The 24,515-nt window shown below is 37.3% G+C and overlaps 1 protein-coding gene across 1 annotated transcript in view; it reads left to right on the forward strand.

Moving 5' to 3' along the window:
- The first annotated feature begins 1,275 nt into the window (after nucleotides 1-1,275).
- LOC143184785 (uncharacterized) overlaps nucleotides 1,276-24,515 on the forward strand; it is a 64,031-nt gene continuing 40,791 nt past the window's right edge. The window contains exon 1 of the mRNA XM_076387247.1: nucleotides 1,276-1,409. The gene's annotated coding sequence lies outside the window, so the exon portion shown is untranslated. The remainder of the gene's footprint in view (nucleotides 1,410-24,515) is intronic.

Below are 24,515 nucleotides of genomic sequence, written 5' to 3' on the forward strand. Positions count from 1 at the left end.
CGCGATGATGATTCTTCTATCGAATCAGCTGCAGAGGAAAGAGATTTCAATGCTTTTAATATATTACTAGGAGCCATACCATACAACTCTTTCAGCACACTGTAATTCATAGGTGAATTACAGGGGAATAACATCGATTGCTTCTATTAAAGACTAGGACAGATCTCAATACCTCGTTCCTAATCTATCAAACGCCTTCCTTTAACTTGCTGAATGAAATTAAACACCTCCTCGCCATTAATCCCCGAATTCTCTTGCGCTTGCACAAGCTTCATATTTGGAGTCTAAATACCGCCGTAATTTACCCTTAAAATATAGTAGAAGGTACATTCAAGTAATCTCCACGAAATTTCATTTAACACAGGCCAATTTTCCCTGCAAAATAGTGAACCGTCGAGAAAACGTACAAAGAACATGATGAACTTCAAGTGCAGAAACTTCGTCTTTGCCGAAGTTTCATTGACGAGTTGCTGAAACCTCACTCGATGCTTGGCCCACCAGGTATCAAAATATTTGCACTTGTGTTGAACTGATGGTTCCACGATGGGCTGCAACTTCCAAAAATTCCACCTTTATACATCAAACAGCCTATTAATGTTCCAGAAATATGTGGACGACTTAGGCTGCGGCTACAGTGAAATTTGTTTGAACTTGTCTCGCTCATACGATGAATAGTTTGGACATATTCATCAGGACTTCAAGTCGATAGACAACATATCCACTATAACTACAGTCTTAAAAACGCGAAATCGAATCTCTGAGGGTCTTTATTTGGTCCTCCTGTTAATGAGGTGTCGTTGGAAATGTATCATTGGCAATGCTAAATTTAATTTCCTCTTACCCAATTATAAAACATCCCCTATTTTCCTCAACTTCCGTTCTGTACCCTCAAACCGATTCCCCTTTCTATTTCCTCTTCTTCACCCTCTCCCAGCGTTCGTCTTTAACACATCACCGTAGCACATCTTTCCATCATCCCCGCGTTCTTCTCATTCCAACCTCCCCGAGTCCTCACATTCCCACATTCTTCCCTCATTTCAACGCTGTTCGTTCCTCTTCCTGCTTCCCTACTCTCCAACCCTTTCCCTCGTCTTCCTCCTCGTTCCTCCTTGCCACCCTCTTTTCAAACCGTCGCTCTCGTCCCTCTCCGCGTCTCCACCCCCACCGAGCAGCGAAGAGCGCCGGCCCGAAAGCTTCGGTTGAGTCAAGCTCCGAGACGGTTCAGCCGAGTTCAGTCGCGCCACTCGGCCGTGGTGTTCACGTGCCATCACAAGCCCACAAGCTCGACGCGTTTCGGCTGGTCATCAACCGAGAGGAATCGCTGCGAGGGCGAAGAGGGAGAGAAGACGAAGCAAGTGGATCGTACGCGTTCGATGTCCCCGCTAGGATTATCCTGCCACGATCGCAAGGTAGATCCCTAGATCGTAAGATCCGACGAGATGGCGTTGGCTTATTTTGGCGGACCGCGTGTTTGCAATAGAGCAGCGCTTCCGCTTCGACCTGAATTTCCTAGTATTTGCAATTTTTTACGCTTCGTACTTTTGTATTATTTTTTGTACTATGTTCTTTTTCAAAAACGAAGGTAACTGAATGCCTGTAGTAAACTGTAGTTGGAATTGTGACCTGCCTCCCTTCCTCTCCCTGCATGTACGTGTTTAACATCACTCGCAAGTTAAATAGTCAATAATTACTGTTGGTTCTTTGGCGATACCGACCAGTGCTCTTGCAACTGCATTTTGGAGCGCGTTGAAGCTCCCTAGTGATGGAAAGTTTGTTGAGTCAACTCTGTGACAATTTCGCCCATGAAAAATTTTGCGAGTTTATTTCTTACGCGAGAAATATTCCGTGAGCGAGGGGCAGCGTTGCGTTTTGAGAATTTTTGTGCCAGTGCGCTGGATGATCGAACGTGCTAAAGGGAAATTGATTTCGATGTGCGTTTAATGGAAACTATTTGTCAGATGGGAGAGTCTTCTCATCTTACTCCCAGGGAGTATGTTTTGAGGCTTCCTCGTGGCCTAGTTTCCCAATAAAACGATCACAGAAAATTCGCGGCTCGGCCAGTTGCTGAACTCTGCGATGCACTTTATACGTTTCCAATTAATCGGCTGCAGAATGTATGGAACTCGAATTAGTATCTCGCAAGTCGACTGTGACAGTTGCGAGAAATGGAAAGGCAAATTCACAAATAAAAAACAAATAAGAGTGCTACCTCCATGGCATAAATAAGCTTTCTGCCTAACCAAACGACATGTTTTCTAGTTTTAAAGTCACTCTTCCACTGCTATTCCGACAACAAAACCCCGCGGAACCAGATGATCGATATTTCAGTTTAGATTTTAATGTGCATAGTATTTCTAAATTTCACTAACGTTAGTTCCACGAGTTGGTTCTGAAAACTATTAGAGAAATCGATTTCGCGTGTCAGTTTCTCTTAAAAAAATCATTTTGAAATTCATACGGTTCGAAATTCTAGACTTTCAAGCGAACAAAATTGGAATATAACAATATTTATATTTAAAGCACTTTACAAATTGACTTCTTGTACGAGCATTACTAGGAAACAATTATTTTCTGCGATGAAGCTTTTAACCCATTCGTATTAGCAAACATTATACTATACAGGGTGTCTCAAAACTGATGGTACAAGTGGAAAGGAGAAAGTATCGAAAATATAAAGTAAACTTTTTTGATATTGTGGTTCTTTTTCGAGAAAATTGATTTGGATTAATTATGGTCGGGTGCAAACGTACAGAAGTCCAGTTTTGTGTGCTTGAACGAGTACATGGTATAAGAGGAACACTCTCAACTTGACCACTGACTGGCTCTATGGTATGCCAGAAACATTCCCTGTTCCCCATTTACCCCTCAAACGCCTAAAACTCTAGTTCGGTACACTTGTACTCGATCAAAATTGAAAGTCAATTTTCTTGAAATCGAAACATGACACAAATTTTTACTCAACATTTTCGTCTTGCTTATTCATATAAAATCACCCCCTTTTCCACTTGAATCATCACTTTTGGTACACCCTGTATATTTGACGTACCAATATGACATCGGTTATAAAAGATATATAAATAAACTTTTTCTCCATCTAATAATTTAATATTTTTGTATTCTTTATTAGAATATATTCTACAAATAGAGTTTTCCTTCATGTATGGTTTTCTGTTAAAAAGTGTCTTTTGTTGGTACACCTTTTAAAATTAAGCCCAAAATTTCTAACTTTCATATAAATGATATTCAAGTATTGTCGAAACTATGTAAACTGAGTGGTGTAGTATGTTAATTTCATAAAGTTCGATCGTTCGATCGCTCGACGTATTACAGTTCAATATCTATATCATTGAAATGTCTTTCAGAATACGGCACAGGGCAATCGTCCAGTAATTTTATGACTAATTTGCTTCGTCAGTTTACTGGTTTCCCACGCCGCCGTCGAACAGACAAGAACGTGTAATAACTGCGATGGTGGTTCACCCGTCGATCGTTTCCCGTTTAATACTCTGCATTATTCGAATCCTGTGGTCGTGCTCCGCTATATAAATATTTTTAGAACCCCGATAAAACTCGACCACCTCTGATCCTTTATTGCGCATCCACTACAAAAAATTTATCACCGGTATTCATGGTGAGAGGTGAAATGTTAATCCCATAAAACGACGTGATTCCATGGCACGTGTAATCTGACTGTCATCTCTGCTAAATATTATAGAAGTCTCAGAAAAAAATAGTAAACCACTTACCTTTTGATTACGTAAGCTTGAAAGAGGACTGAAATATGAATTTTCATTTAATAAATCAGTTTATTTAATGTACAGTCTTTTGTATCGACAGGTTAATTATAAATTGTTAGGAGGAATATAAATTACCGTTAGTATGATTAGAGATGAAAGAATTGGGAATGATAAGTGAATTAAGATATCATTAAGAAGAGAACGACAGAGTTGTTTATCATTTTAAAGTACGAACGCGAAGTATGATAGATGAGGGAAAAACGAGGCTCGAGAGGAGTCATCAATAAGGAAGATTCTGAAATAGAGGGGGTGAGAATCGAGGATGAAGAGGCAGTCGAAACGAGTAAAAACTGATATCTTAATTCATGGTATTTGATCGATGCCAAACGTTTCAATGGAGACTTAAATTTAGTGTGAACTTTTCACATTTATGCCTTAACAGTGAAATTATTGAACACTTAATTTTCTCCAACTGTTATTTCTTTCTCAGATAATACTGAATGAAGCTAAAAAATATACCTATAAACAAACATAACTTCTGAGAATTATAAACCTGATACTTAAAAAATATGTTATTTTGACACAATTTTAATTATAGACATAGATTAGTATCGACAATTATACTGTTAAGAAACACTACATTAAAAAAGCAATCCAGTGAATTGAACAAATTTTATTTAATTGAGAACTATTAGAATGAAAAAAAAAACTAAAACCGTGACTATAAAAAAAAGTGAGAAATGTCTCTTTTATTACCCCAGAAATTGCCCCGAAACTTTTTCCCACATCAAGTCTCAGTACTCTATTTCATTGGATTAGAAACAATTTAAATCGATATCTACAGCAATTTTCAAGAGATCATTTTATATCATTTTATTCAGCCCACCAAGAATATTCCCTTAAAATTCAGAATTCTATTTTAAAAATTGACTGCTTTAAATCGAGAGTAGGCTAATCTTTGAATTTCTTCAAACAGTCGAACCTACATTCCCTTTTCCATTCCCAATTATTGACTTGTACTACTGAGTTCACTGCTCAGCTGCAGGCGCTCAGCTTCACCCGAATTAATTCAGCAAGCCGATTAGGGAAGAATCGTTATCCAGCAAAGGGGCGTCACAGAAGTGGTTCGCGATTCGAAACGAGAATAAGGAACGAAGTGGCAATCGAACCAGGAAGCGACGTAGAAAGAAGACAGCGAAAGAGTCGCGAGCAAAAAGCGAGATGATAATTAATCACGTTGATTCGAGCTCGCAGAGAGTCGGTACAAAAAAGGTGCACGTGGAGAGGGCAGCGTAGAGAATGATTGGTTGAAAAGAGCAATTTCTCCTTTCGTCTCTGAGCAGCAGTTTCATTTCGCTCCTACCAGTCGTGTGTCATCCCTCCCCCGTTTTCGCTGGCAATTGGTTAGGCTCGATTCTGGCTGCCGCGAGAGGACAATTTCATCGCGAGCAATTTAAATTCCATTCAGAAGCTCCGCCGTGGACACTGTCGACGCGCGAGCTGCATCGGGGTTTCTTTTAACAGTCAATTGCCGCATTTTTGGGAGGAAGGGAATATTTCTTCCTTCGAAATTGATTTCGTTTCAGGCAAATGGGATTCCAGGATTTTCCGCGCGGCCTCATCGGATAGCCCCAAAGCGCACGTGGAATTTCCATGGATCGTGAAATATACCGAACATTTCTGCGGCGTAATATGTTTGCCCCGCTTAATGCCGCTACCCCGTCGCGATACATGGCAGTTACGTCTTCTCGTGGAACGCTGGCCTCTGAATGTATTAAGCATGTCCGATGAATTATAACGAGGGCAGGCAGAAGGAAGGTGCGCGCAAACCGAAGGAATTTTTCCGCCTCGTGATTTAACTGGCCGCAGAGCCACGAATTCGAGTGTAATTCAACTTGGTGCCCGCTTAAGTCTGAATTAATTCCAGCCAGATCTATTCGAGGTCTAACCCAGATCTAATTTAGACTTTGCTGCCGACCTGGACTTAACCCGAACGTATCCCTTCACGACTCCACGGTGCTTCGTGGTGTCCTAGATCTAGAGTAGATGTAACTTAAATTGAAGTAGGACGTATCTGTTGTAACTTAACTAGAGCTTAACTCAATCTACCCTGTTGAACAGGGAAGAAGATTTGACAGGTTAGAGATCAAGTTATTCTACTTGTGATTCACCTTATTTTACGCGGAATTGTATTACTCTGGATGTCTGACTACTTACTTGGAATTCTACTTGCAGTGTGTCTGACCGCGCACGGAGTTGTACCGCTTAGAACCTTCACTTTAAGCAAGTTTTCGAGAGTTTGTTTGTTATTTCACTTATGTGAATGTTTCTGTACATACTTTCATATCAATCGTGAATGTTAAGTTACTGTAAATACTGTGATTCCTTAATATCATAAAATATGTATGATTGAACAAGAATACTTTAATACTATATTTATCATTTCATAGAAGTTTCTAACTATATTAATGTTGCCTAAAAGTTAACAAATGTTACGGTTCATTCATTGTAAGTGCGTTGGAAACAATATTACAAGTCTAAAATGCCATGGTAATGAACGTTAATTTGAGGAGAAGCTCCATTTAGACATAATTTAACTTTGTTATCTGTAATACAGTGACCACGAAGAAAATAACATACTTTAACTTATAATCGATGTATCTATTATCGAGGAAAGATTCCAAGTCACTGTTTCGATTCTAATATTTGTGTCTGTAAAGCAAAATTGTATAAGTCAGATATAAAAGATTTAAACAGCTGATATAATTCACACTCTGTAAATAAGTAGATAAAACTAAACGAAATTTTCCTTTACAAAATTGGGTATATTAATTTTCATTCAGATTCAAAATTCTAAACACCAACATCCCGAAAATATAAATATTAGACTTACATTGTTTTATCTTACGACCACAGATATGCCATAATGCAATTTAACGTAACCACCTGCTTAATATTCAATTTTGAGTAACGAGACCACCACTGTGCACATTATCACGCGACATCATCAAGTTCCATTTGAATTTTGTCTCGCTCTTCTTGTCCATCGTTCAATCGTGCTACGATCGCAGATATTAAATAGATTATTTAGAAGCTTGATGTTATTATTGTATCAATTTAAAATCCACATAATCCAATAGATCTTTCGATCGTCCTGCTTCTTGAATTTATAACTCGTAGAATATTTTAAACTTATAAGGGGGAAATTGCCGAATTTGGACCAGCTCCTGGGTTGGACCACCACTGTGTCTTGTAGGCAATATTTATTACTTATATACTGAGTTAGTTAACACAATAGTCACTATCAGGCAGCGCCACTTAATGTTTAAGTAAATAAACACAGTCTGTTTTAATACATAGTTAAAAGTCATGCAACTAACGTCAGAAAAATATATATATTCATTTTTTAATTTTACCTAAAATCAAAATTAGAAAAATTTCTTCAATTATTCAGTTGCCTAAATTGGACCAAAAGTAGTTGCCTGCATTGGACCACTTCAATGTAGGCAATTTTAGAATGTTACCAAAGCAATATCATTTTAGAGAGCACGAAAAGGACTCTGAGTGGTTTTGTACCTTATGTGAAGAAATCAGGGAAGGAAATACGATAAAGTGCATAAAATATTGCACTTGGGTTCATACACACAGTATATAGGAGTAAATACGAAATTAAGAAAATATTATTGCTTAAACTGTTGACTTTCACTATGAGATATTGCAAATTAGGTACGTTTGCATCTATGTAATATATTTCATAAACTTGTTATTAAGGAAACTTAATCCAGTGGTCCATTCTAGGAAATTGGTTGCTCTGAGTGGATCTATGATACAATTATAAAGCACTACTTGTCTAACTTTCAACTTTTTCACAACACTATTAGTCTAACTTTTTTGCCTTCAAGGCATAAGTAATAACATTTCCCCGTTATCTCTGAAACATTCAAAATATTTTATTATCAGCCTACAGTAAGAAATTGGAGTGGTCCAAATTCGGCAATCTTCCCCTACAACTTGTGCTTGGAGAAGTTTGATATCCCCAGACTATCGTCCCTTTAAATTCTCGAAATTCGAAAGAAGAAGATCGCATCGACTTCAAAAATTGCCAGAACTCAGCTATTCATGCTATCCGAAGTTTCTTTCCCGCTTCTCGATGCACTCTTCCTCCGCAGGAAATTGTCTCAGGATATTCTCCAGCTTATTTACGCAGTTCTGGCCAACTTCCCGAGCGAACAAAGTCCAAACGAGCAGAATCACGGCCCCAGGGATAAGCCAGGAATATATTCCACAGTTAAGTTTCTTTCGTCTTCGACGAAGGGCTTCCAATTTCCCGAGGAAACCCCTGAATCGCGCGACACGTGACAGCGGCGGAGTTCTTCGGGAAGACGAGGAAATCGGGCGAGAAAAACTCGGGCTCCACAGCCCAGGGGCAGCCCCAAACGTTTCATGGGTCATTATTTCGTTGTAACGATCGTTAGCAACGAGATTCGGTCTGTTGCTCGACTACCACTAACAGGTGTGCGATTTTTTACGAATATTCTATCGGAGGGAAGTCGATTTTTGCTTTTTGACCTGAATGTTCAATTGAACAGTGTGTCTCTATTGATTGCTCAAGATGGACACAGGGAAGTGAGCATTTCTGCAGCTCGTGTGGATTTAACTCTTGACTGGGTTGATGGAGTCACGTAATATATATTAACTCAAGTTTTCATGTTTGATTTGGGAAATACTCTTAGATAATTTGCGGAGAATAAATTGAATAGTTTTTAATCCTTCACAAAACGTTTACAAAAAATTGTATGAGGAAAGAGAAATTTTAATTAAGTGACAGGTAATTTTTGAAAAATAGAATCCTATATCGGGTAATTAATAATGTAATTTTATGAGTTTTAACTCTAGTATCAAAGTTATATCGCCATGCTAATTTTGGGTTGATAATAAATCGATTGATTTTGATCCTGAGAAGAAGTTCTTCCAACAGAACGATTTTGAGAGATCCCCCTTTAACTTTTCTATTTGGACTGGAAATTACTGAAATCCCCATGGCACTGTGAAAGTTTCAAGCACCTCTGCATGTAGCGCGATAATTCCATGTAAAATTATAAGTTTAATTACGCCACATGAATATTCTAATACTTTCATTCCGGTAACGAAGCTTTGATCCCTCGCCGAGAAAACTTAAATTTCCATCGTTTGAAGTCAAAATGGTAGAAAAAGGACGAAAAGGATTTTATTACAGCTTTCTATTCGTGAACTGTAATTCAAGCACTTTATTCCTCGTTTCACCTGCAATTTACGCCTAAATCATATGCTGGTTAAAAACTCGTCTAATTAGGGGATACAGCTGGAATGTTTAAATTTACTCTGACACGTGTATCGAAGTGAACTATTACGACGATCGTGTCGTCGAGCTTCGAAAACTTCGCCTCTGCCAAACTCGGCGTCGCAACTTTCCTCCTGCTTCTGTCTGATAATTAAATTCTGAACGACTTACGTGACTTCGCCCGATGAAAATTTCAAGAACCAACGATTTAAGAGAGATGAGACGAGCCTCGACCGCGTCGCCAATCTGAGCGTGCCTCGAGGTTTCAATTTCGCCTCCATCACCCATTCGTTTATTGTTTCATTTTCCTCGGTGCTTCGTGTCATTTTCCACGGACGATAAAAGATACTTGAAAACGTCTTTGAGCATCTTACGTAGGAAAGTAGAAAATGCTATTTGAAAACTACTCGGACAGAAACACTTGGAAGACACGGCAGCGAAGAAATTTCTTCTCTTCGATTAAAATATGAAGTAATAAACCCAACGACTTATATTTCATGTGTTCTCTACAAGTTTTCTTTAACTCTAACTCTAAGAAACGCAAAGCAACGTGGACACGGGCCGAGTGGTAGGTCATAAGTTCAATTTTACCATTAAGTTTCATTTCCTCTGACAGAACGGTGTGGTAACTGTGCATCGCTGTTCCAGACTACACGGAGCGTATTAATTTTCATTTGAACTTCATTGAAGCCGTCGATTTTTATTCTCCCGCCTCCTCTTCCTTTTTACATCGTTCAGTGAGTTTTTAACCGCGCCATCAATATCTATTGCTAGAGGAATCTAGTAAATATTTATCAGATAGAATCGATCCTTTGAATTTTCTTCCACTTGTTATCAACAGGGTTGCCATACGAACTCCCTTCTGGGGTAGAGTGGGGGAAATTGAGAGGTGAGAGACAAACTAACGAGTGTTCTATTGATATAGGTCTAAGCATTAGACCCGAGCAAAACTGTAACAACAGAATACAATAGGACAGGCGTTATTTCTTTACTCACCTCTCAATTTCTTCAACTATATCCAAGCAGGGAATTTATATGGCAATCTTGGTTATTAAGCATCTTGAATATAGACAGAAGGTTAAAGATAGGGGTGAAAGGTAAAGAAAGAAGCTCTGTGTAAGAAAACTGCACTGGATCTTCCAAAAGTTTCAAAGTCCGCAGTTTGCCTTGGCGGAAATTACGCAGCATGGAATTATATGTTCTTATATTCCAAATATTAAAGAAAAACTGGACACTCAATTATTTGCTTTGGTCCATTTACTCTGCTTGCACTCATTTACCGTCTCGCTTGAATCCTTTTCCACGCGGCTGAATAGACCCGACGAAACGCTCTTATTTATGTTGTTCGCCTCGCCGCGTCTCTGTCCGTCCACTTCGTTTTAATATTTACTCGAGAATTCCTGTCTGATCTTATGATCCTGACCTGCCTGGGATCTTTACTCGTCTGGTGTCTAGTGCCAGCGAGGTATTGTTAGTGTCTACTGAAGGGCCATCACGAGATACAGGAAATACAAATAAATGACGCTAATAAACACTCAAGTATAACGAGATAAATAAATCATCTTGGAATCAGTGATACGCGTGGAAAATAGATACTACGTGAAAGCAAAAATATTTAATGCAATTTCTTGCTACCATGCTTCGGTTTTAATAATGTTTTCACGAGAAAAGATGAATTGAAAATGTAGAGTTAAATTCTAGAGAAAATGTAGAATGTTCAAAACAAGAAACGATGTTTGCCGCTGGCAAGTGAATATAATTTTGTTCAGCCCTGTGGGCATGTTTTCAAACCTATCAGAAACAAAGTGCCTCACTTAGACCTTCTAAGTGAACCACATACTCTCTATAATTCATACATTATATACTATACACTCCCCTCACAACTCTTACTGGAAAAGAAACTTTCTTTTCTCCTTAAAGACAATAAAATCAATAATTAACCAAATTCCTTTTAAAATAAAAATTCCTGTAAACTTTCGTATCTTTATTCTACAAAATTAGAAATAATTAGGATAGTGAAATTTCCTGATGCATTAGAGCTTCCAATTGCTCAGAAACAGAAGGAGAAAGGTAGACAGCGAGCTTTTATTTATTTATCTTTTGGAAAGCTCAAAGTAGGTCGCGGAATGGACTAGCTGGGTGGTAGCTACTAATTACCGCGCCTCATGCATTCAGAAACAGAATCGAGGGAGGTAACAGAGCGCGATGCGTCTTCCTGAATAAATCCCAGGAATAAAGCGCAAGGGACTCGACGTACAATCCCTGGGACAGGTGGGTGATTAGGTGGAGAAGAGCTTTCGATCTTCCGTGGCCTTCCACGATCTGTCCCTACAGTCTAAATTCGTCCTGCTTCCACGTTTCGCAAGCACCCTCACGCTCCATTAAACTTTTCGAGAGGCTAACTTAGTAATAGAAATGTTCAACCCGTGATTTCATCGACCAAAAGTGTTGATACATGACTATCTCAGAAAATTAGGAAATTTGGAAGTCAGATGTAGTACTGGAACATAGGCTCTCAAAATTTTTCCTTTCAGAATTTTTGAAAGGTACATGTTCTATCTTTCATGGTCCATATGTGTTCTGAACCAGTGTCAGTTCTTTATTTCACGTTGCGAATGCTGGCATAGGAATTATTAAATCTTTGACACGCTATATTCGCGAGAAATTCGATCAGGATATCCATCGTGATTATATTAGGAGTGTAAATTGATTCCGTGCCTTTTTGAAGAAAATTCATGAAGATTTTAATTCGAAAGCTGGGTCTTCACTACATACACTACGTAACAAAGTTATAACATTTATAGTATAACATTTCCCTTTTCCCTTGTCTAAAAAGTTATATAACTTTGTTATATAATATGTAGTATAGATTCAGCTTAATGAAGATTTCAAGATCTAAAGATTTCAAAAATATGAATAGGTAGATATTTGAAGATTTAAATATTTGAAAATTTCTATACTTAAAAGCTTTGAAAATGTGATTATTCGAATGGTTTATAATTTGAACATCTGGAAAATATGAAAACAAAACAATTTCTTTATTTAAAGATATGAAAATTCTGGAATTTTACATTTTAAAAATTTGAGCTCACCGAATTAATTTCGACACCAAATAATTAGAAATAATTTTTTTTAATGACTACCCGCTATACGTACTCTTCAAATAACGTCTGTTCATAAAAATGATTATTATTCATAATACCGACAAGACTGTACCTTATTTTTTCAAGCCTTCCCTACTGTCGTCTCTTGAAACGCCAGAACAGCATGTATCTGAGTTTGGGGTCCAGACCTCCAGAAATTAAGCTCAATGGAAGTTATTCAAGAACACGACAAAGAAGCCTGGCTTTCGATGTATCGGCTCTTTCAGGGATAGAACCGCGTCCCATTCTTCTTCGGAACGTTTCCGAACCAGGGTCTCGACTCTTTTGTCGCAGACCTGTAACTAAGGACGCACTTGTGTCTCTTCTCCGAGCCATTTACACGACGCTCTGGTGAGCTCTGTCGTTCGTGGAAGCTGCATGCGAGCACCGTTTCGCTACTCGCGGGGAAACCAAGCGAAAACCGAGGAAAGAAGGCACGGGATCGTGAGAAACGAAAGCGTGCGTTTGAAATTCGAGGATCGCGACTACGTCTGCCGCCCAGCGAGCTTACGTAAGATTCGTATTCCTTTCCGATTTCTGGGCATGTGTTCCTGAGGAAATTGAAATTTTTATTCCGACGCGGGCTTCCTCTTCCTTTTCTCCGCGCGATTACGACGCCACGAATATTTACACACGAATACTCCGTGAGCTTCATTTTTCGCAAACATACGTTCCTAGGAAATGCTACACGCTTGTCTTGGGAGGAAGAGTAGAATTCACTTTTTGTCAAACCAGACTTACATGATTACGAGAACTACCAGTGGACTCAAAATTATTGGTACGATTATTTTTTAAATGCATTCTATTTTTAATAAACGTCATACTTTTTAGTTAATGCTGAAGGTGAGACAACTCAGAAAACGAGATTTTTTAATTACAGCTATAAATCAGTTTGGTAAATGCACCTCTGTTCATTATAAAAAGTTGAATAGTTAAAGATGAAAATTATAGAATCTATTCAAAGAAATGTTCAAATGTAAATTACAAATTAATTAAATAATAGCAAGAAAATCACTTAATGTAAATGATACATAACTATTATTTAGACTAACTATTCTAATAAAATAACATTTATTAAATAAAATTACTCTTTATGTCAACATTTTATATTTAATAAATAATTTTCTCCTATACTCATAAATACTTTGTTGCTTCCCCTCAAAAACACTTTTTTGGGCGACGTCACTTTTGTAATGTATGTACGCTATTTCTGTGAATGATGTGATTTTTTGAATTATTTTAGTACACATTAAAAATTCACATACGTTGATTCCAACGATTGTTGGAAGATTTGTGTTAACATATTCTGTGTCTAAAAATGGTGTACATTGAGCTTTTTATTTGGGCCGATCAATACTGTGGTCGCTTAAAAAGTAATGTATTCTATTAATCATTCCTACTTATAATTATCACATGTTCAGCAATTTTGGTACATGCATAATTTCATTATCTCATTTACTTTAGGGACTTACCCAACGTCTGGAATAAATTCGATAATTTATATTCATAATCCTACCTTATTAAAGAGTATAATGAAATGTGTACATTTGATTGCTGACATAATAAATGAGTAATTAATTAATACAGGTTGAGCAAAAGATAGAACTAGAAATTTATATTTATATAGTTATATAAATTATTAAATTATGTCACTGATGAAATGTACAAGATCATAATATGTCGTCCACAGAAAATAAGTAATCAAATAATGAAATAAGGAATTAACTATGGTTTCAAATATAACAGATAATAAGAAGTTGAATGAAACATTAACATTAACAATCATGTTAAAGTTACTGGTTTATCGATTATAAAAGGTATCCTCTGAGTAGTAAATAATCGAAGTAACTAAAATTAAAGTTTCCTCCCTCCAAAGTCTCTCTCCATACTAATGCTTTTTAGCAATTCTAATCTCTACTTTGCGAATTTCATGTGGGTAGTGAACTCGAAAGCGTGGTGCAATTGTGCACACTAATCTCACCTATTTTACTATGAACCTATTATCCTCTGATACCTTATCTGCACGATGATATTAACAGTAATATAATATGCAATAGTACCATATCTGTACGATAATATTAATAATAATCTTTCAACACCATAAGACATAACTTCAGAGTCCTTAACAAACTGTACACGTACAGTTTTCGGTCCATAAAGACTCAAAGGAAGCAACGATTCGACGCTGATCACGTTAACTGCCATCATTCTCCAATAATTCAATGTTAAAGAATTCCATTTATTTTCTGAACAAAAGTGACTCACCAGATGATAATCGAAATGTCAACAACGTAGAATTTTTATTCCTGAAAGCTCAGTTACAAAAAATCCTTGTCGCTGATAACTCTCTCAAAAAGCTTCGACCTATTCAAATCCAATGTTAAAAAGCTCCGACCTCGAAAATTTAATCCGAAGCTGCGACTCTGAATACTTTAACCAGTGAGGACTCAATCGCCAGATCTCCGACCGTTAAAAGCTCTGGCTCCGCGCAAGTTCAACATACAAGAGGCTTGAAAGCTCCCTTTTTTTTTTCAAGAAGCATTTTGGAAGGCCGTCTATTTTCATTCCTCAAATCCGCGAACTTCTTTCTCGGAGAAATAATGAAATTGCGAAAAGGGAGGAACTGAAAGCAGAGCGAATCGTTCAGGTGAAAAGATAACGCGGAGACGACACGTGGGAAATCACGACTATTGTCCCTGCACAATGAAGTCAGCCCGGATATGTCCAGGGGATGTCAAGTGTGTCAGATATCGGGGGAGAATCGTGGTTACTCTATGCAGAAAAGGGGCAAGCGTTGGAAAAGCAAACGATGTGATTTTCTGTCTCATTAAATGAGACTACAGCAGCGAGGATAGAGAAGCATGTACAGTGTAGTTGCAGATACTATAGCTTCCTGTAAAATGTAATCCTCTTACAGAATTATTCTCTTTTACCCAGGAAAATACTTGACATGCTTGCATGGGTCGAGTATTATTTAAATATCGCTTGTTAAATTCCATTAAGCTACTTAACTAGTAAGATCAATCACACGAAGAAACTATGTATTATATTAAATTCTCAAATTCTGGTGTAACATTCAGGGGAAAAAAGTTACAAGCACAAAGCCTTCTATTTTCAGTTAGCCACATAGAATATCTGTTAATCTATACTATATTTCACTAATAAATATTGTCTAACTATATTTCACATATTTCATAATACTGTAACTCATTAATTTTGCAAATAGCAATTTTCTTTTCGCTCTTCTCAAGAAATTTATGTCTTCAACTGCTGACAGTTTTCTCTCGGAGGTACGATATTCCTACCTCCAAAACTTTTGGCATAAATTATAATATGACTACGTGAAGTTGTATAAGCACTAGGTCGAAAAGAAATGCAATCCGACATTTTTCGTGAAATATCGAGAGACACAATTTAATATTCTAAAAGGAAGACAATACCACGAAATTTAGCGAGATGTAATGAAAATGGCACGATAGTCACAGTAACAACGTCTCCCGACGGAATCTTCGTTATTTCGCGGGCCAAAAACTCGTCAGCCCCGAAGTTTGCGAGCTCATTAAAAGTATACAAGCCTGGGTGGCTCGAAGAAGCGCAAGGACGCGAGACAGTTACGCTTCGGGCTTCGGAATAAATTATGACGCGAAATGGAAGACCTTAACGAAGGAGAGAATTACGAGCGAGGAATCATACTCGAGCCCAAGTGTTCCAGCACCTCCCCTTCTTGCCGCCACCCTCTGTAATCGTCATTAAACGACCGTTTAATTGCTCTATTAGCCGATTTGCAATTTTGAACACGCAACCTACGACGCTCCTTTCGCCGTAAGGGGTTGAATATCAGAGCACGCTAGTTATCTCGCTTTAATTAAATCGCATAATGAATTTTTACCCTTCCCGTCGCGGTTAATCGTGTCTCAGACCACCATCCCTTCTCACAATACGTTTAATTGGCGGTTAGAGAGCCTGGGAAAATCGAGGGGATCGTTTATCGAGAAACAGAATCGCTTTGTCGAACCTTTTTTTGATAGGTCCTCTGTGAATTGGGTTCTTTGATGGCAGATATTTATTTCTGTCAGAGTGACAAGCTCCATGTCTTTTAACCGAAGTGGTAGCTGAGTGGACTTAACTTACGAAGTGAAAAATGTACAGTATTGAGCCTAAAAGTTTAACACTGCAAACAAATTCAAGAAAACACGGTTTTCTTCTTTTTTTTGATAATGACTGTAGGAAAATATAAATCGAATTTTAGTCCAAATATATAATTAAAAAAGATAGTTAACATAAGTAGCCAGACAATAGTACAATCATTGTTAGAATTCCTGCAATTTGAATTAATATACTAAGTTAAATAAAAAAGAAACACAGAAATGGCGATACTTAGAAATAAAAATAAAATTAATATTAGGACGTGAATGAACAAAGTCAACATCTTGCCATCACAGGAAGTTCATTAAAAATCAAAGAACGCTAAATAGAGGAATAAGTTTCCTCCCACTGCAGTATAGCTGTTATTTATCTCATCTCTGTGTTTCATCTATAAAAAGAAAGTGAATGAATCATACCTGGGCCGATAGAAAGGCCGATAAAAAAGACAGCAGACAAAACAGAATGTAGGACATCGTTGATGAGCATCAGAGATGGAAAACACGGCAAACACGTGACATGCAGTTCACTAATGCCCGATGATTATCCCGTAATTACGTATTTCATAATACGCTTGTTAAGGACTCACGTGGTTGCGCTAACGTGATACTTTTCGTTAAGCTGCGGTCAGTCGGAGCACGTGATGCTAGATTCGATGCACACTGGTCAATCATCGTTATTTTATTCGGAATGTAAATTTAAATTGCAACACGGCTGACGCACGTGGATGACAACGTTGATCGAGTATTTAACGAAGGCAATTAACGAACTCTTGCATTCTCATTCAGGGGATTCACATTCGATCATTTGCGAAAAGTTTCAAATGGACGTCGAAATAAAGTGAAAATAGAAACATTTTCCATGGAATGAGTTTTCATTAAAGAATGGATCAGCAACAGCTAAATCAATTACAGAATTAAACGATAGTCTGATTATGTGCTGTACTCTATACCATAAACAATAACCATGGATTGTATCGCGGTTTCAGCGTACCAGTATTGTGCCACAAGATAACAAGCGTGGCCTACATTCGAATAGGGGAAAATGAAATTTATAGGAAACTGATTTTGTTTAATTTTGATTAAACTTTCGTTGAAGGATATTTTCAATTTTTATAGAAACTGTATTTTTGGATTTTTATAAGTGAGAATAATGTTAAAATAATGATGAAAAAATTGTGTCCATTTTAGTATCTAATTTGTTGAATGAATAATAGTATTATATTGCATATTGCAACGTTGCAAGAAATATATAGAGTGGCTCATATAATTGAGTCGAAGTGTACCGTAAAGTAGAAACTGATGAAATTATGGAAAAACAGACCTTTCTAACTTATACATATTTTTTCTATCTCTAACCAAATTCAAAATATATCTTGATCCAACTATGTGGATCACCTTAACTGTTCCACTGTAATTAAATATAAAGGAAACTCTGTAACTATTTTTGTTACATTCTCTATTCCTAGTTCTACTTCTCTTGGTCTACGTTAATAAACTAGCTTGGTCTACCTTAATAAACTTCTGTTTCCTTTCCCCTTTCTTTCTAATTTTCTTCCCTTAGGATCGTCTTCCTTTTTTTTTCCTTTTCCTGACTCTTCCTTGCTTCCTTCCTGATGCTTCTTAACTCTCAAATATGACTTTCATTTCACTCTTTTCAACATACACTTCAATACAAATTTTCTAATTATTTACTAATTATAAATTGAAGATACCCCATGTCAATGCTGCGTGCATAAAATACACGATACATCCAGCTTCGTTATGAAAAGACAGTTAAATGTAGCATGGGGTGATAGAGAAAGAGCTATTTTTGCAGACACACGTCTCGAACTCTGGGAACGAGGCTGAAAAAGGATTGCAGAAAAACGATAACGCAGTTATCCACAGCCACGAAAAATCGCCTACTGAGTTAAATGAATTTCCGAAGCAATAATTTGTCGTGAAACTCGCACACCATCTTGCAGACCTCTGCTCTATCGCGACGAAGTCCTTGTGACTTTTTAATGAAAATTATTATATAAATCGCGACAGTTCGAAAGTTTTCTCCTACCCGCCTTAATTGTCTACTCTCCCAGAGTCTTTCCTTATTGTTTCTTTGTCACCTTCAGTGAGTCTTCCATAACGACAAAAATGAATAGTTTCTCGCGTATCACTTTACACTCTTTTTATTCGAACGCTAAAATGAAATTAAGAAATTAAAAACTTTGGTCGACATGTTTAATTACTTTCTGGACCAAACTGTCCAGAAAATGAATTTCTCTTCTTAAAATCGAAACTTTTTGGATTTCATTTAGATACAATATTCAATAAACACTCGACGCAGAAGATAAAGACTTTGATCAGCGAGGTTGAGTTAACTTATTATACAATAATTACTACTAACTTTATTTGACCCATTTTGTCAGTCTCTAAATATAGAAAATAATGCCTACATCTGGAGAACAACAACGACCATTTATCACTGTTCTGAACAATTTGTTTAGCTCTATTAGCACAGAATCTAGTTAAAACTTAATTGAAACAATTTCAGTGATTCAAAAGAAAATAAGTCATGAAATTCGACAATTTTCCATATGGAACGATCTCGGTTATGGGTGTGAAATATTTTCAGTGGTTCCCGTAGTTTTAATCAGGGCTCCTCTCTATTCAAAGCCTGGGAAGAAAATACAGGAAGAAAATCCACGCCCCAAAGCTCCCTTTCGCCACCCACGTAAAGTGAACGCCAAAAAGCGAATCGATTACCAAATGTTTGCGTTTTTACGCCCCATCAATTCCCGAATATATGAAATCTCGTTTGACTTTCAACGCGGCACGATTCGCGAACGCGACAGTATTTATAATTAATTTGCGGCCCGTGGCGCCTAGTGGAAGGGGCCACTTTTCGTCGTCTGTGCGTGACAGACCGTAACTACTTGCGGCGGAGGCGTGCCTGCGTTCACGCGCGGATTTGACGGAACGTGACCGCGTGACGAATGCAACGATAGAACACAATTGATCCAGGTAGGACGCAAATTATTCAAACGCGGCCTAATGTGCCCAACGACCGTGCGATCTGGCCTCTGGACACTGAGCGTCCCCGATTTCGCAAACGACGGGCTGAAATTTTAGGCAAACTTGATTAATTAAATTGTTCTAGCTCGTGATAGACAGCTGTCGCAATTTTCTTTTTCCATTTATTTTCGATGAAAACGAATTTTATCAATTGTGATTATTAAAATGACTGAGACTTGAAGGTCCGATGAGCACTACAATTGGGAGATGTGAGGATTTAGAGAAAGAAATGGTGAGTGTTATTTCATTTAGGTACTTAGTCTGTAGAGTAGTCTAGGAAATTTTAAAAAATTATTCAAGTTAGCTGACTTGGGATTAGTGATTCTAGTAACTACTGTGTTTTTGAAGCCTAATTGCTCCTCTAAACTAATTTTCTTCCTGATATGAGAGATGTATTTTTCTCATTGAGACTCTTAAATTATATCTGACTTGAAGCTTCATTATTTCTTAAACCGATCACTGAGTGGTTAGTTTCGTTAATAGTTATTAATCAATCAATCAGTCGAAGACTGTCCTCACTTACCCTTCCCTTTTGCATTGACGAGCTGTTAGATATAGTAGAACTAAAAGAATTCAACTTTTAAATAATATCTCAGTGAAGCGAGAGACGAAAATTGAGATTTTCCTAAAAATTAATTATAACTTTGCTAATTAACAAATAATTTCTAGCGAGATAGTGCTTTAATCTAAGAGGACTTTGTGAGTACTAATTAAATTCGTAAATGAAATAAAACTAAAAATTATTTCTTTAGGACATCATTTAAGATTATAACAGAATTTTTCTTCTTTTATAACGTCGTAGTTTATTCAACAAACATAATAACCCATCCTCGTAAGTCGAATATTATCTCTGCATTCACTAAACTTGATTATGCTTCTTTGGCTTCGACATCATTTTTCCGAGACCACGTTACACTGTGATAATCACATGATAATACTTCAAATTACATGTGAAATCATTCATTAGTTACGAGCACATACCACATTTTCGCGAAATGATGACAATTGATGATCGAAGCGCAGGGTATTTCAGTTCAGCTAGCTGCCAGTATAATTAAAACCGCTGCTCACGAATTTCATTAGTCATTTCATTAGAATCACTTCTATATTTCCCTGTGGTTAATTAATTATAATTGAACAGCTCCAGGGAACAAATAAATTCTAACAAACATGTAAAAATTTAACGTCTAATCTCTCCTTTCTTCATAATGGAATGAAAAAGAAGCATTGCGAATTCATTAACGAAAACAATAACGTGAACGAAAGCAGCAAAAACTGATTCGCAAGCGCGGTATATGTATACTGCAGCCATCAGGAAAATTAATTTACAGAAAACAGGCATCGTTTTGTCGAATATGCGCAGTCTGCCGAAGCATCGAAATATTTTAATATGGCGAATAGTCTGTATCATCATTCTGCGATTTGTTTATGCGACAATGAAACACAATGCTGCACGAAAATCGAAACTCATCAACCAATCATAGCCAGCCGCGAGCAAACAAAAATTTCTCTTCAGTTTCCCCATTCGGGAAAATAAAAATCGTCTGCCTCTATTTACGTAACGAGTGCGTATTAATTCGTATAAAAGCGAGTGTATTCAGCGGGCAGCAAAATGGAATAATGCTTCAAAGACAACCGTATTGAAGGTACTTGTGACTATCAGAAATACCTTTAATTTACTTCGTTTTAAATAATTTGTACATGTGCTTTTTATATTTATTCTTAATCAGTTTTTATGGGTAATTATGTTAAAGCACCCGACAGCTGAATTTTATTTTATAAATTATGTTCAACTATCTTCATTGCTGTATGACAGTTTTAAGGAAGCGCCACGTCGAAGTGTAACGTTCACGTTTTAATGAGTCTGCTAGTTTAATAATAATTCATGAAGTATTATGAGGATTTAAAACTTCAGGATTTTGAAATTTTGAAGTATTTAAATATTCAAATATTTAAGCTTTTAAATATCTAAATTTACGAATATACAAATACTCACGTTTCCAAATCTACAAATCTTCGTTACTTGTACGATAAATATTACGTGATCCATGAAATTTGAATTCTTTATAAAACTGCACCGAATTAATTACACATGCAGTGTTTCTTGTTCCACATTATTGCCCTATTGTTCCCATTTTCACATCAAGAGACAACTTAACCAGAAGTCCTTCCCCCCTCCCTTTCTTTCCCCAGGTTAATATCAGAATCGGTAGCATTTCCGCCAGCTAATCGACGATGTTTATAATTAATTTGCTGAATCGACATCGTTTTATTTGTCATCGAGGCGAGAGGGTGAAAAGGGTGGCTCAGTGACCTGGCTGTGACCTGGTTTTCGAACCCCGGGTCGACCTTCTGCCGCCCATCCGCGCCCAGTTCGCTGCCAGCAGACCGAATTCCTGGTTTCCGCCGTTCCCTCGTCATTTCCTCCGGTCGTTGCATCGCCTCGTCGGCCTCTTTGGTCGTGGACGATGGGACACGCGGCGTTATTGTTGCTCGCGACGCTCGACAGCTGCGATCCCATCCTCTCTGCTTTTTCCATGCTCGACTGCCAACGCGATACGCCGAATCGATCCTCCCCGACCGCTCGCGCCATTATCATTTGAAATTTTGCTGCTGAATTTCAGAGGGACACAGATTTCTGGGGAACTGGCGAAGGGTCGGCGACGGGTCTTTTGAAATTCAGATGCGACTGAGAATTTCGGGAAGTGACTCTGTTAGGATGTGGACGACAGATGATGCACTGAAAGGGACATGGTCGAAGTTACAGAATTCAGTATTGCGTAAAAGAGATCTCTTGCTTCCCTTTTCTATGTGGAGCAAATTCGGGATAGTTATACTAGCTTCAGTAAAAGGAATGTTAAAGATGTTGAGGATAGTGATTGCAGCACTACAGTAAAATCTGTATGTTTGAAACTGTATTCCTTATAATATTCTCTGTGCTCTTTTTATAATAATTCAGGGAAAGTGGTTTATATTTTTTTTAAAATAATAGTTTCTGAAAATTGTATTGAACATTTGAAGTAGCATGAAAATTGAAGTGATAACATGTGGCTTTCCTTGAGGAAGAAACTCTATACTGGCGTTACAAATGGTTTGTATCAATGTATCGAACTAGATTAAACTGCACTTGTACTATTAATAGTATCTATTTAATTATGCCAGTAAAAGTGAGGAATATTTATTGTTTAGGGCGTATTCAGTTCAATTACTTTAATGCATCTACTATATCTATTACGAATTCAACTTATATTTCCTTTCGTACTAGTTCCTCAAAAATATGGCAAACTTAGCTGATAAAATAAAAGTATAGGAGATGAATCATTTCTCCAGCAGAGGTTTAAAGTAGAGCATCTATCCCGAATCATAAGTGGGGTATTTCTCTTTTTCGCCAGGGAGAGATGTCCCACTAGATCGTCGAAAACTGAAGCGTAAACAAATCCAGTTACTTGTGTATCCCCTCTTACATCACGTAAACTATTATATTGGAAAAGAACAACGTGATACTATTTATTAAATTATTTAATTCCTATTCAAGAAGTGTTTCTTCCGCTGTATAATCATAGTTGCCAGGTTGACATCCCCACTACCACTGTATATACATTCGTGACATCATAACATCATGTATATTTATATTATATTTTTTATGCATATATCTGCATAATATATTTCATTGTATTTTATGCTGTTAACATTAATTCATTTTTAAACTTCAAATATTGGTTTTATACTTTCACGCATGTTTAATACTACATAAAGTGTTCCAGAGAATATTAATAAAGTGAATTATAAAAAAAGGTTAATCGTTAAGTAGAATAATTATGTAACAAAAGTTAATTTTTACTTATAACTTTTGTAGAAACACTTCATGTACTATTAACCATGTATGGCAGTATAAAAGCATAAAAGTGAATTTAATATTAACAATATAAAAGATAATGAAAATCAATATTTAAATATACAGGGTGAGTCACGTAACCGTACCACCTGAATTTTCTTGTAAATTATTTATTGCATGCAAAAATGTTTCAAACAAAAGTTGTTTGGTATCCAGGGTGTGCTGCTTTTTAGTATGCTTTTCTTGATATAAAATAACTTTCGTTTGAAACATTTCTTAATGCAACAACAGTTTAGAAGAAAATTCAAGTGATACGGTTACGTGACTCATCCTGTATACGTACAAAATATAATAAAAATATAATATAAACGTACATGATGTCAAACATATACATAGAGTGATAGTGGGTATGTGACGTCATTCATCCTTAGGCATATGGTCGAGCCTAGCAACCATGTCTATAACACACTCTTACCTCCAGAATCTAAAATACTACTATTGAGACATCTCACCAAGGTTTGCCTAGCCATCGTTATGAGCGATTCCATATTTACCAACCCTGATCTCCTGGATTCGCAGAAAGGCTACACGTACACCCTTACAATTTCCCCGAAAATGCAACAGAACCGCGCCATTAAGCAACACTGCTGTTTATGCTATGTTCCATTTCACCCTGATGCATTTGGTGTGTTGAGCAAACGAGACATGACGCAAAACGAACAGGGAAACAAAAGCGATGCGGATGGCAGCTCCAGTGTCGAATTCGATCGCGAGCAAAGCGAGTGGAACTCTTTAGAGAGGATGAACGCCTCTCTGAAGGAGGGGTTGACAGCGAAGAAAGTCAAGCAATGTTTACTATAGCCAAAAAGCTGTCTATGCATAGTTTCATTAGAGGGATGTATAGTTGCCTGAAAGGGGATGTTAGTTTACGTGTGGCTTATCATGGCGCAGGATAGCGAAGAAAGACTGTAAATCTCGATTCCTTAGAAGGGACAATTGCTGGTTCTATCAACGTCGAGAGACTGAGAGATGTAGGTCACTTGTAAAGCATGAGGGTTATTGGCTTTACGCTATTGTTATGTATTGCTATTGGCATCGATATTGGTACCGTTATTGCTGCTGTTATTCCCGACCATATTCCCAGGTGATCATGATATTGCTTTGTGAGATGCACTTGAGCCGACTTTATTCTTAATAATCCGAGGTGAATAATAGATAGCGTATGGTGATTGAAAAGAGCCTCTCTTTCTAACTGGAAGTATTGAAATGGATGGATCACTCATA

This window comes from Calliopsis andreniformis, chromosome 10, assembly GCF_051401765.1.
Source record: "Calliopsis andreniformis isolate RMS-2024a chromosome 10, iyCalAndr_principal, whole genome shotgun sequence".
Classification (NCBI taxonomy): domain Eukaryota; kingdom Metazoa; phylum Arthropoda; class Insecta; order Hymenoptera; family Andrenidae; genus Calliopsis; species Calliopsis andreniformis.